At 39.9% G+C, this 14,564-nt stretch overlaps 1 protein-coding gene across 2 annotated transcripts in view; it reads right to left on the bottom strand.

Moving 5' to 3' along the window:
- The window catches only part of LOC129836180 (VPS10 domain-containing receptor SorCS1-like), a 278,341-nt gene extending 264,815 nt beyond the window's left edge, over nt 1-13,526 (bottom strand). For both annotated transcript variants that reach the window (XM_055902068.1, XM_055902063.1), the window contains exon 1: nt 12,824-13,526. The gene's annotated coding sequence lies outside the window, so the exon portion shown is untranslated. The remainder of the gene's footprint in view (nt 1-12,823) is intronic.
- Between the last annotated feature and the right edge of the window lie 1,038 nt (nt 13,527-14,564).

The raw sequence follows: 14,564 nt of genomic DNA, 5'->3' as shown, positions 1-14,564 counted from the left end.
GTCTGGCACAAACCCAACACCTCTCATCACCGGAGAACACCATCCCCACAGTGAAGCATGGTGGTGGCAGCATCATGCTTTTTGTTTTTCATTGGCAGGGACTGGCAAACTAGTCAGAATTGAAAGAATTATGGATGGCGCTAAATACAGAGAAATTCTTGAGGGAAACTTGTTTCAGTCTTTCAGAGATTTGAGACTGGGACAGAGGTTCACCTTCCAGCAGGACAATGACCCTAAGCATACTGCTAAAGCAACACTCAAGTAATTTAATGGGAAACATTTAAATGTCTTGGAATGTTCTAGTCAAAGCCCAGACCTCATTCCAATTGAGAATCAAAAGTATAACTTAAATATTGCTGTACACCAGCAGGAACCCATCCAACTTGATGGAGCTGGAGCAGTTTTGCCTTGAAGAATGGGCAAAAATCCCAGTGGCCAAATGTGCCAAGCTTATAGAGACAAATCCTAAAAGACTTCAGCTGTAATTGCTGCAAAAGGTGGCTCTACAAAGTATTGACTTGAGGGGTGAAAAGTTATGCGCGCTCATGTTTTCAGTTTTTTTGTCTTATTTCTTCTTTGTTTCACGATAAAAAAAAATTTGCATCTTCAAAGTGGTAATCATGTTGTGTAAATCAAATGATACAAACCCCTCCAAAAATCTACTTTAATTCCAGGTTGTAAGGCAACAAAATAGGAAAAATGCGAAGGGGGTGAATAATTTCGCAAGGCACTGTAGCCCACTTTGCCTCAAGAAGCAGGTGGTAAAGCTCAAGACTGTGCCAAGGGGGAGCATGCTGCATATACCACCTACTTTGATCTACCTACTACACTGCACCACACAGTCCAAACACTACCATGCAAAACTGGTCTGAGATCAGCTGTTGGAGAACTAGAGACAGTCAGACCTCGCCAGTTCAACTATTTGCATCCAAACTGTACTGGGACCTTCTGTTAGAGAGCCAGAGACAATGTCACTGTCAGCCGCTACATTATCCTGAGATACCTCCCGTGGAAAAGAGATTTAATAGAATGAACATGAAACCAAATCACATTTGACACTCTGTAATATCAATTTACACTGCTCCAAAAAATAAACGGAACACTTAAACAACACAATGTAACTCCAAGTCAATCACACTTCTGTGAAATCAAACTGTCCACTTAGGAAGCAACACTGATTGACAATAAATTTCACATGCTGTTGTGCAAATGGAATATACAAAAGGTGGAAATTATAGGTAATTTGCAAGACACTCCCAAAAAAGGAGTGATTCTGCAGGTGGTGATCACAGACCACTTCTCAGTTCCTATGCTTCCTGGCTGATGTTTTGGTCACTTTTGAATGCTGGCGGTGCTCTCACTCTAGTGGTAGCATGAGACGGAGTCTACAACTAACACAAGTGGCTCAGGTAGTGCAGTTCATCCAGGATGGCACATCAATGCGAGCTCTGGCAAAAAGGTTTGCTGTGTCTGTCAGCGTAGTGTCCAGAGCATGGAGGCGCTACCAGGAGACAGGCCAGTACATCAGGAGACGTGGAGGAGGCCGTAGGAGGGCAACAACCCAGCAGCAGGACCGCTACCTCTGCCTTTGTGCAAGGAGGTGCACTGCCAGCGCCCTGCAAAATGACCTCTAGCAGGCCACAAATGTGAAGATATAGATACTTTTGTACCGGTTTCGTCCAGCATCTCCACATGGTCCTTTGCTGTTGTTCTGGGATTGATTTGCACTTTTCCCACCAAAGTACGTTCATCTCTAAGAGACAGAACGCATCTCGTTCCTGAGAGGTATGACGGTTGCGTGGTCGCATGGTGTTTATATTTGTGTACTATTGTTTGTACAGATGAACGTGGTACCTTCAGGCATTTGGAAAATGCTCCCACTGATGAACCAGACTTGTAGAGGTCTAAAAAAAAAATCTGAGGTCTTGGCTGATTTCTTTTGATTTTCCCATGATGTCAAGCAAAGACACACTGAGTTTGAAAGTAGGCCTTGAAATACGTCCACAGGTACACCTCCAATTGACTCAAATGATGTCAATTAGCCAATCAGAAGATTCTAAAGCCATGACATAATTTTCTGGAATTTTCCAAGCTGTTTAAAACTTCTTATGGCTTGGGGGCGCTATTTTCACGTCCGGATGAAAAGTGTGCCTTAAAACTTCTTGCCACTAGGGGGGTGCCATTTCGACATAGTACAAAGTCGTTCCCAAATTAAACTGCCTCGTACTCAATTCTTGCTCGTACAATATGCATATCATTATTACTATTGGATAGAAAACACTCTCTAGTTTCTAAAACAGTTTGAATTATGTCTGTGAGTGAAACAGAACTGGCAATTTCACTATGTGGATGTGAGAATGCAGAATTTTCCAACCTGCTCTCAGACCTGTGTATAACTCTGCTTGTCTTCTATTGGTTGAGATGCACTGCATACGCCTTCCCCTGTGTGTCAGCGAATAGAGGGTCTTGAAATGGAGTCTCTAGGCAGAGCTGAAAGTCTATAAATTGATTGGAAACGAGGTGTATCGTTCTTTTCCCCTTCGCTCTGACGCACTGAGGACCTTGGCACGTTCTTCTGGAAACATTGGTTATAGATCTTAGACATTTCTGGCTGTGTTTTTATTCGATATATGCTTTAAAGACATTATAATCTTGTTATTTTGAACCGAATTATATCAGTTTATGTCAGTATATTGCGATTTTCGGGTATTTATTTTCTTGGCGCTGTAGGAAGTTGGGTATCTCGCTCTCTCATGCTATTGTTTACTGCTAATTGCAACGTGGAAGACGACGTTCTCCAACCTAGCAACGATTATTTTGGACAAAGGACACCTATCCCAAGATTCTGATGAGAGTTCATCGAAAAGTAAGAACTATTTATGCTGATAATTCATTGTTCTGTTGAAAAAAGTCAAATGCATAAGACGCCATTACTTGCAGTGTAGCCTTGCTTTATCGCACGCTGTATTTTGAAGTAAAGTTAATTTTAAAAATGTAATCCAGCGATTGCATTAAGAACTAATTTGTCTTTCAATTGCTGTCCAACCTGTATTTTTTTGTCAAGTTTTGGAATAGTTACTGATTAGAATAGGTGCCTCTTCAAAGATTTCTCCTGACATTTTCTGGGCAGCTTTGCTACTTTTCTCATTGTATAACACGATTTGTGGTGCTAAATATGCACATTTTCGAACAAACTCTACATGCATTGTGTAATATGATGTTATAGGACTGTCATCTGAAGAATTCTGAGAAGGTTAGTGAAAAAAATGTATATATTTTGGTGGTTTATACGTTATTGCTATTTTTGCCTTGAATCAATGCAGTTGTGATGTTTGCTATTGTGGTAAGCTAATATAACGCTATATTGTGTTTTCGCTGTAAAACACTTAGAAAATCTGAAATATTGTCTGGATTCACAAGATCTGTGTCTTTCATCTGCTGCACGCTGTGTATTTTTAAGAAATGTTTTATGATGAGTAATTATCTAATACATGATGGTCTCTGTAGTTATTCTAGTCGCTTTGGTGAGAGTTGTGATGGTGGGTGCAATGGTAAACTATGATTTATACCTGAAATATGCACATTTTTCTAACAAAACATATGCTATACAATAAATATGTTATCAGACTGTCATCTGATGAGGTTGTTTCTTGGTTAGTGGCTATTTATATCTTTATTTGGCCGAATTTGTGATAGCTACTGATGGAGTAAAAAAATGGTGGAGTAAAGAGGTGGTGTCTTTTGCTAACGTGGTTAGCTAATAGATTTACATATTGTGTCTTCCCTGTAAAACATTTTAAAAATCTAAACTGATGGCTTGATTCACAAGATGTGTATCTTTCATTTGGTGTCTTGGACTTGTGATTTCATGAACATTTTATTATATGATATCCCTGTGGCTTTAGGCTAGGCTATGCTAGTCAGCTTTTGTGATGGGGGTGCTCCCGGATCCGGGTTTGGTAGGCGTTAGAGGTTAACCTGTTGAGGATGGGGGCGCTGTTGTCACTATTTATGCTAATCGTGTAATTTTTGAAACGGCTTCCCACAAAATTCTTGATCGTACAATATGCATATTATTATTATTATTGGATAGAAAACAGTCTATAGTTTCTATAGGAGTTGAAATTTTGTCTCTAAGTGGAACAGAACCCATTCTACAGCAATTTCCCTGACATGGAGTCAGATTTCAGAAATGTTGGCCCCTGATCTGGAGTCAGTTAAAAGGGCACTGTTATTGCTATGAGTATACGGACACTGCTTACGTCTTCCCCTGGATGCCTTTACGTGATGACGATTTGAATGGGGTCGATTGCGCGTTCACAGGCACTATAAATTAAAAAACCCTGTAGCTAGCAAGTCTTTTCTTGCTGCGTAATGCGCCTGGAGGACATCGACCCGCACTTGTTCCAAGCATTAGTGGAGGGAGTAATATTACTCTGGTCATGTTTCTACTCGTTATGGGAGTTAAAAACATCATAAGGTAGTTAATTTAAAGCGTTTTATAGCAATTTATATCCGTTTAGTGCGATTTTGGGACATTTCTTTTTGAAACGATGTGAATAGTTGGGCACGCTTTTCAGTTCATCCCGAACGCAGTTGGCATTTCGACATGGCAAGAGGACAGCTTTCCACCAAAAGACGATTTCTCCCAAGAAAGGATCCTTTGCCCAAGATACTGATGGAAGAACAGCTCAAGGTAGGACATTTTTATTATGATAAATCGTGTTTCTGTCGAAACATTTTAGTGGCTTAGGACGCCATGTTTTATGACGTAGCTTCGCTAGGCGCAAACTGTATTGAAAAGTAAGGATAAATTAAAAAATGTTATTCCGCAATTGTATTAAGAATTAAATTGTCTATCAATCCCTGTCCACCCTATATTTTTTAGTCACGTTTATGAGTATTTATGTATAAGAGTAGATCACTGTCTAAGTGGCGCAAGGACATATTATGACCAGCTGAGTTACATTTCACATTGTCTAACCATGATTTTGGTGGCTAAATATAAACGTTTTCGATCAAACTCTATATGCATTGTGTAATATGATGTTACAGGAGTGTCATCTGAAGAATTCTGAGAAGGTTAGTGAAAAAATTAATATCTTTTGGCGATGTTGACTTTTATCGCTCACTTTGGCTAGAATCAATGCTGGGCTGCTATGTGGTATGTGCTATGCTAATATAACGATTTATTGTGTTTTCGCTGTAAGACACTTAGAAAATCTGAAATATTGTCTGTATTCACAGGATCTGTGTCTTTCGATTCGTGTATGCTGTGTATTTTTACGAAATGTTTGATGATTAGTAAGTAGGTAAACACGTTGCTCTAAGTAGTTTTTCTATTCCATTTGTGACGGTGGGTGCAATTGTAACCTATGCCATCTACCTGAAATATGCACTTTTTTCTAACAAAACCTATCCCATACCATAAATATGTTATCAGACTGTCATCTAATGAGTTTTTTTGTTGGTTAGGGGCTATAAATATCTTAGTTTAGCCGAATTGGTGATGGCTACTGGTGTTGGTGGACAAATAAAAGATGGTGGATTATGCTAATGTATTTTTAGGTAATAGATGTACATCTTTACATATTGTGTCTTCCCTGTAAAACATTTTAAAAATCGGACATGTTGACTGGATTCACAAGATCTGTGTCTTTCATTAGCTGTATTGGACTTTAATGTGTGAAAGTTAAATATTTTAAAAAAATATATTTTTTGAATTTCGCGGCACTGGTTTTTCAGTGGGGGGGGGGGGGGGGTGCCGCTAGCGCCACGCTGATCCTAGACAGGTTAACTGACTCCAGATCAGGGGCCAAAATTTCTGAAATCTGACTCCATGTCAGGGAAATTGCTGTAGAATGGGTTCTGTTCCACTTAGAGACAAAATTTCAACTCCTATAGAAACTATAGACTGTTTTCTATCCAATAATAATAATAATATGCATATTGTACGATCAAGAATTTTGTGGGAAGCCGTTTCAAAAATTACACGATTAGCATAAATAGTGACAACAGCGCCCCCATCCTCAACAGGTTAAATGAAATATTCTTGCAGTTCCTATAGCTTCCACTAGATGTCAACAGTCTTTAGAAATTGGTTGATATTTTTCTTTGAAGAAGTAGCCCTGTTATTTTCCTGTGTCACTCCAGGTGCACTCTAATGATTTGGTGCGTGCGACCTGGAACATGCTTTCTTTGTTTTCGTCCAGTATTGAACAGTTTCTACTGTCTTAGATTTGATCGATTATTTACGTAAAAAAATTGTTAAAGTTGTATTTCGAAAGTTGTTTGAAATGTTTGGACAAAGATTACAGGTAACTAATAAGATATTTTGTAGTCATGTAGTGTGAGTTGGAACCGGTGTTTGTCTGGATCAAACGCTCCAAATAAATGGACATTTTGGATATATAACGGCGGAATTAATCGAACAAAAAGGACCATTTGTGATATTTATGGGACATATTGGAGTGCCAACAGAAGAAGCTCGTCAAAGGTAAGGCATGAATTATATCTTTATTTCTGAGGTTTGTGTCGCGCCTGGCAGTTTGAATTATGATTGTCTGTCTTTGTTTGATGGGGTGCTGTCCTCAGATAATAGCACGGTTTGCTTTCGCCATAAAGCCTTTTTGAAATCTGACACTGCAGCTGGATTAACAGCAAGTATGGCTTTAATTCGGTGTATTGCATGTGTGATTTCATGAAAGTTTAATATTTATAGTAATTTAATTTGAATTTGGTGCTCTGCCATTTCACCGGATGTTGTCAAATTGACCCCGCTAAAGGGATTTGATCCATAAGAAGTTATTAAAGGCACAGTCAAGTTAGTGTATGTAAACTTCTTACCCACTAGAATTGTGATACAGTGAAATAATCTGTCAGTAAACATTTTGGAAAAATTACTTGTGTCATGCACAAAGTAGATGTCCTAACCGACTTGCCAACACTATAGTTTGTTAACTTCTTGCAACTATAGGGGGTGCTGTTTTCTCATTAGCATAATTTGCATTACAGATTAAACGGCTTCCTACTCAATTCTTGCTCGTACAATATGCATATTATTACTATTATTGGATAGAAAACACTCTCTAGTTTCTATAGCCGTTGGAATTTTGTCTCTGAGTGAAACAGAACTCAATCTACAGCACTTTTCATGATAGGGAGTCAGATTTCAGACATCTTGGCACCTGATCTGGGGTCAGTTTAAAGGTCCGTGTAAACGCTATGGAGAAACAGACACTTCTTACGTCTTCCCCTGGATGTCAGTGCGTGATGACGATTTGAATGGTGTCGATTGCGCAATCAGTCCCTCTATAAATCACCAAATACCGGAAGTAGCTTCCCTTCGCTGCCTGCGTCTTGCGCGAGAAGGACATCGGACTCGCCTCCTTCCAACCTGTTGTTTAGCCAGTAATATTTCTCCGGTCATGTTTTTACCCGTTATAGGTGTTAACAACATCATAAGGTAGTTAATTTGAACCGTTTTATAGCAATTTTGATCAGTTTAGTGCGATTTTGAGGCATTGCTTTGTTATGCACTTTCAAGCACCGGGCACGTTTCGGGGTCCCGGTCGAACGTTAGTGGGCATTTCGACGGACAGAGGACATCTTTCGACCAAATGAAGATTAGACCCAAGAAAGGATACATTGCCCAAGATACTGATGGAAGATCACCTCATAGTAAGAAATATTTAAGATGATAAATCGTTGTTCTGTAGAAAAATGTTAAACGCACGTTCCGCCATCTTGTTTGCTATAGCTTCGCTTGGCGAACCCTGTATTGCACAGTAAGGATAATTTTAGAAATGTAATTCCGCGATTGCATAAAGAACTAATTTGTCTTTCGATAGCTGTCCAACTTATATTTTTTTAGTCAAGTTTATGAATAGATATCCATGAGACAAGATCACTGTGAAAGAGGGCGACCGACATTTTCAGGCTAGTTTTGCTAGTATTGTCATTGCATAACCACGTTTTTTTATGGCTAAATATGCACATTTTCGAACAAACTCTATATGTATGTTGTAATATGATGTTACAGGAGTGTCATCGGAAGAAATCTGAGAAGGTTAGTGAAAAAATTAATATATTTTGGCGATGATTACGTTATCGCTCTCTTTGGCTTGAATCAATGCTCTGGTAACGTTTGCACATGGTATGTGGTATGCTAATATAACGATTTATTGTGTTTTCGCTGTAAAACACTTAGAACATCTGAAATATTGCCTGAATTCACAAGATCTGTGTCTTTCCATTGCTATGTGCTGTGTATTTTTAAGAAATGTTTTATGATGAGTAAATTGGTAAAACACGTTGCTCTCTGTAGTAATTCTAGTCGCTTTGGTGAGATTTGTGATGGTGGCTGCAATGGCAAACTATGATTTATACCTGAAATATGCAGATTTTTCTAACAAAACCTATCCTATACAATAAATATGTTATCAGACTGTCATCTGATGAGGTTTTTTCTTGGTTAGTGGCTATCAATATCTTAGTTTAGCCGAATTGGTGATAGCTACTGGTGGAGAGAAAAAATGGTGGACAAAGAAAATTGTTGTCTTTTGCTAACGTGATTAGCTAATAGATTTACATATTGTGTCTTCCCTGTAAAACATTTAAAAAATCAGAGATGATGGCTTGAATCACAAGATCTGTATCTTTCATTTGGTGTCTTGGACTTGCGATTGAAATATATATAGATGCTACTATTTAATTGTGACGCTATGCTAGTGATGCTAATCAGTGTGTGTGTGGGGGGGGGGGGGGGGAGGTGCTCCCGGACCCGGGGTAGAGGCTCGTGAAAGGTTAATGTTAAAAAGCATTTGGCGTGTAATTTTGCTTTACAAGCTGTTATTTTGTGCTGAGCAAGAGTAATGACAGTAGACATTGTTTAGGAAGCATGGTACTTGTAAAAATGATATATATTTTGTGTGTGTGTGTGTGTGTGTTTATTAACAAAAAAGGTGAAAGGTTAACAAGAAATGTGTGGAGTGGTTGAAAAACTAGTTTTAATGACTCCAACCTAAGTGTATGTAAACTTCCGACTTCAACTGTACATTAAACTACCTTCATCGGTAGGTCTTGGTGAGCAGTTTAGACAAGAAGTGTCATGACCTTGCCCGACCAGGGAAAGTTCACTAAGGTAAATTGAGGACCCTAGGTATAATTCCATCCAATTTCACATGTTTCTCTCAAACCAGTCCATTAACTAAATAATAAATGACATGTATGTAGTCGTTCTTGATACAGCGACTAAACAAGATGCTAAACACAAACACACAGTTCGGAGCTAGCCTGAAAAGGTTGGGCCAAGTGCCCCATCTGGAATTCCGGCCATGACGTTAGCTCTGGGGGGCAAGTCAAGACGAATCCTCTGTCGAGTCATGGCGGCGCATGGCGTCTTGCCACCAAGCTTCGCTACTAGTTCAATTGATTTCAGGATAGTTGTAAGAGGTGCGTAACTGGCTGCAGGGAAGTCAGGCGCAGGAGAGCAGACATAGGTAACAACCGGAGAAGTTTATTTAGGCAAAACAAACTGCACCCAGAAACAACAAAATACGGGTTGAAATAACATGTCGCAAATCAGTTAGACATGCACATACACTTTACAACAAACAATTCCACACACAGACATGGGGGGAAAAGAGGGTTATAAACACGTCACGTAATGAGGGAATGTAAACCAGGTGTGTGGGAAAACAAGACAAAACAAATGGAAAATGAAAGGTGGATCGGCGATGGCTAGAAGACCTGTGACGTCGACCACCGAACGCCGCCCAAACAAGGTGAGGAACCGACTTCGACATTAGTTGAGTTCATTTCAGTTTATTTCAGTTCATTTCATTTCAGTTCATATTATATAAAGTTCAGTTTATTTTGAGGGAAAGAATCCATTTGAACCAGGATATTCCTTCGTTCAGGTTGAGGAGCCACGTGCATGAGTCTACTAAATGTACTGAAATTATTGAAGAAATAAAATGTCTTCAATTATGGTCTATCAAGTACATTTAGTAGACTTATACATTACTGTAGCCTTACAAAGTGGGCCTGTTATTATACTTTGTGTGTGTGTGTGTGTGTGTGTGTGTGTGTGTGTGTGTGTGTGTGTGTGTGTATCTCTCTGAAAGAGATGTGGGTATTTCAAAAGACCAGCTCACTACATTGATAACCTGCCAGATATATAATGAACTCTCTCTGTGATGTCCCTCACATTAAAGACCACTCACAGAGTCCCACTCTGCATCTTATGCAAATCCATATTTAGATTTTCCCCACTGGATGTCTTAAGAACAAAGAGAAAAAATGACACCAAGAGAAAATAATTGATATTGATCACACCAAGGCTGGCAGATTTTCGTGCAATATTGTAGATATGTAGATATTTACTACCAGCGAAGTGCATTACTGAAAGCGTCAACTTAAAAAGCGAGTTGATGGATGAAATAAATGATCAAAGTTGAAAATCACTTAGGAAAGTGGCTTTTATGATAATAGTGATCAGCATGAGGCACAATCATGGCGGCCATTTTGGATCCACACTGGCAGGAGTAAGGAGCCTTGCCATTAAATTCATAAACACCACTGAGAATGAGAGACTCAACACTCAGCCCATCTCTCTCCCCATAGGGAGTCTAGGCTAGGCTAGTATCCACCCAGGGCTCAGGTACACAGACAAACAGACAAAGAAGAGACCACATTAGCCTTGCCTACATGCCTCAGAGGACACAAACTGCCTTGGGGAACGTAACACCACTACTACCCAGGTCATCCTAGAGGGAATAGTGATAAAACACACCACAACACAGCTTGGGCAGCACAAGCACAGTAGGGCATTCTGGGAAAGTAGGAAATAGAAGAGAAAATAAGTGAAAAGCAATGGTGGCAAAACAACAAGTGAGTGAAGGCATGGGTGTAGTCAGAGTAGACTCAGCCACCCACCACACACACACACACACACACACACTACTGTGGTTAAGTTAGAGTTAGAGCACTTCAGACTCCATCAGGCAGTCCTTGAGGGCTTAATTCATCACCCATACAATCAGGATCTAAAGCCCAATGAAGATAAAGTAGTCCAGTACTAGTGTCTGAGAGCTGGAGAAAACATGCTTGAGTAGGCAGTCAGTCCCCCTCACCTGGCAATAAGAAAATATCTCAAAATGGATGCCAGTTTCCATCTTTAAGAACATTTTTCAAGATTTACAGCTAAGGGGAAACGGAGGCTGGGAGGAATGCTGAGGTAGACAGTAAAAAAAACAAGTTCATGCAGCATGTCATAATGATGTCAGAACAGAGGATTTAAACTGCTGGATTAGCTGTTGTCCTCCTTCATCCAGATGAAATCCAGCAAGAAGAGGCAGCCACAACAACAAATTAACATGTACGAATGATAAAAGGGCCCAGTGGCTTTACATGGTTGTGGAAATGACTTAGTAATTTTGCCTCATTATTCTCTTTCAAAGGAAGGCCTCTATCCTATTTTGGGGGGTGAAATCATTTCAGTATCATTTCAGTATTCAGAATAACATTGGGATGGAATGATCTGGCTGCTACAGGAAGATTACTAAACTGTGTCATAACAGCCATTCATGTGTTAGTGGCCTGCAGTATTAGCCAGAACAGGGACATGTCCTGGCATTAACATGACCTACACGTTCCATAGTGACCTCAGTTAAAGTACAATCAGTCTTCACTCACAGAGGATGAGACAGGTTGTAGTGCATCACCAATGAATACCCTTATGTAGACGGACAGATTTTGGTGTCAGAACAGTTACGGACCAAAATCAAATATGACCTAACAATGCTTCTGTTTGAATGTGTAAGCATACCAGCACAGACTTATAGCCTGCCAATCAACGTAATTGCACTCTTGACCATCAGATATCAATAATTTAGTCCTACGAAGGCATATGTACAACATCGTTAAAAGTGCTGTTGATGTTTTGCTAAACAAGTTAAGACTAGATCTTTCACTAGATGATTTCCTTGCCTCTGATTCCATTGGAGACCGTTGTCTCAGGCTCTGTATCCCTACAATAATACACCACTGCAGATTTTGCATTAAGGAAACCTAATGACACTCTCATACAAAGTCCACATTATTCATTGGCATAGAATCGAATAATTCAACTAGGCCTAATCTATAGCTTTTGTAAAGGAATTGTAAAGGTAAACGTGGCAAGAACTAGCCAGCAATTCAGATGACCATATAGGCTTTCCTTCTCAAAGGAAATGTCATTGCAAGTCAATCTTTCGAAGAATTTATAGCCCCCGACAAATATATTTACAACTCTGCCCAGTCAATTAAATTGGATGAATGGTTTCGGATAGGAAGCGAGGTATACTCGATGTAGTCTATTGCCAAAAATATATATTGCTAAACATAAGACAAGTTAATTATGAACATTTATTGCAGTCGTTTTCATTAAATATAAATACACTGAAACTAATATTGGAATTCACCTGTCAGAGTAGACTAGCCTACGCGCAACCTATAGTGAGTGTTTTTCTACCGCTATGCGAAGCAATGCTGCTATCGGTATGGGCACGGAGTCTGCAGCAAGCAAGCATCTCTTCGTGCGCAATAGCAATGCAAGTCCAACGTGGTCCCGAGGTGGTGAAACCCAGTATTTGGGCTATGTGCCCTGTTGTGCCCAACTGAACCAATGCACCTGTTACCGTGAACAAAGAACTCGCTAAAACAGGCGAGTTATCTGTGCGCAACACATCAGTGTATGATAAGCCTTTACATTGCTTCACGAAACGTAGTGCTTTAGTCATCATATAAAACCACACAAACTTGGTGAATAATCATCACTTACGCTGCGGTTTTGTCCCAAACAGCAAACCACTGCATGGTTGTGTCCCCTGTCAAGGCGAAAGTAGTGCTGGTTAGTTTGGGATCATCTCCTCAACTGGCTAAGTCTTCTACTCTGGAAGTCCCTCTCCTCTCGTCCGTGTTCCACTTGAATTCGGATCAGCCCAATATTTTCATCCAGTAACGGACCAGGACTCCTTCTCTCATCCGAGGTCTCTCTTTCCAAATCGGGGCCACCGGTCCTCAGACTCGCTAAACCTGGGAGGTTTGGGACCGCTTCTCTCTCTCATTTTCACTAGATCCGGTTGAAATCTTCCAGAGCGACTTTTATGGTAACTCCATCGTCAATGAATCTCTGCTCATCCTCGGAAACACCTACATGTTGGGTGTCGCTTAGTACTTCAGTTTTTGGTTAGAACTCCAGCCGGACGTGTATCCAGTTGCAATTCCTCCAGGTGTAGCTGGACTGGTGACGGGCACAATGCGCAAATTATCTGGGTATGAGCTGAGATCAGAAGCCAGGTACACAGAGTTAAGTGCAAGCAGGGGTGTCAGTTGGCCATGCAAATCTCAGATCAAGACCAACATTGTAAAAGTAATCTACAAAAAAGTAATAATTTACTTTCATTTCAATCTCTAATAAAATGCCACCGCTGTTTAGGATTTATTGTGGTTGGCTTTAGGACCATGCAGATCCTCGCTCTGGGTGAAGCTACCACCCTGTGCGACTTTATCCTAGAGAGCAGAGAGAGTTTGTTTATAACCAATCAGTCATTTAGGCAAGGCGCCAATTGTTTTGAATTTGATGTCGGCATTTGAACCAGCTGTTTTATTCATCGGTTACTTTCACATTGATGTCATGTTGTGTTGTTGAAGTCGGCATAGGCTGTCCGTTAAATAAACTAGGGAAAGATATTCAGCACAATATATATATATATATATATATACAGTTGAAGTCGGAAGTTTACATACACTTAGGTTGGAGTCATTAAAACTCGTTTTTCATCCACTCCACAAATTTCTTGTTTACAAACTATAGTTATGGCAAGTCGTTTAGGACATCTACTTTGTGCATGACACAAGTACTTTTTCCAACAATTGTTTACAGACAGATTATTTCACTTATAATTCACTGTATCACAATTCCAGTGGGTCAGAAGTGTACATACACTAAGTTGACTGTGCCTTTAAACAGCTTGGAAAATTCAAGACAAGGTCGCTTTTACTGATCTGTTTGTCAGTATCATGTCTCCATCGTTATAATGAGTGGACCAAAGCGCAGCGTGATCTGGGTTCCACATCTTTTATTTACTAGGTGAAACTCACAGCAAAACAAAATCAATAAATCTCACAACGAAATGTGAAGCTAACAATAGTGCTAACAGGCAACTATACATAGTCAAGATCCCACAAAGCACAATGGGGAAATGGCTGCTTAAAACCTCTACAGAGTACCTAACCCGGATCCGGGAGCACCCCCCACCTCCCCCACACTGATTAGCATCGCTAGCATAGCGTCACAATTAAATAGTAGCATCTAAATATCATTAAATCACAAGTCCAAGACACCCAATGAAAGACACAGATCTTGTGAATAAAACCACCATTTCAGATTTTTTAAATGTTTTACAGGGAAGACACAATATGTAAATCTATTAGCTAAACACGTTAGCAAAAGACACCATTTTCTTACTCCAACAGTTTCTTACTCCATCAGGTGCTATCACCAATTCGGCTAAACTAAG

Source organism: Salvelinus fontinalis, chromosome 3 (genome assembly GCF_029448725.1).
Source record: "Salvelinus fontinalis isolate EN_2023a chromosome 3, ASM2944872v1, whole genome shotgun sequence".
In the NCBI taxonomy this organism is placed as follows: domain Eukaryota; kingdom Metazoa; phylum Chordata; class Actinopteri; order Salmoniformes; family Salmonidae; genus Salvelinus; species Salvelinus fontinalis.
This window is presented reverse-complemented; position numbering and strand designations above follow the sequence as displayed.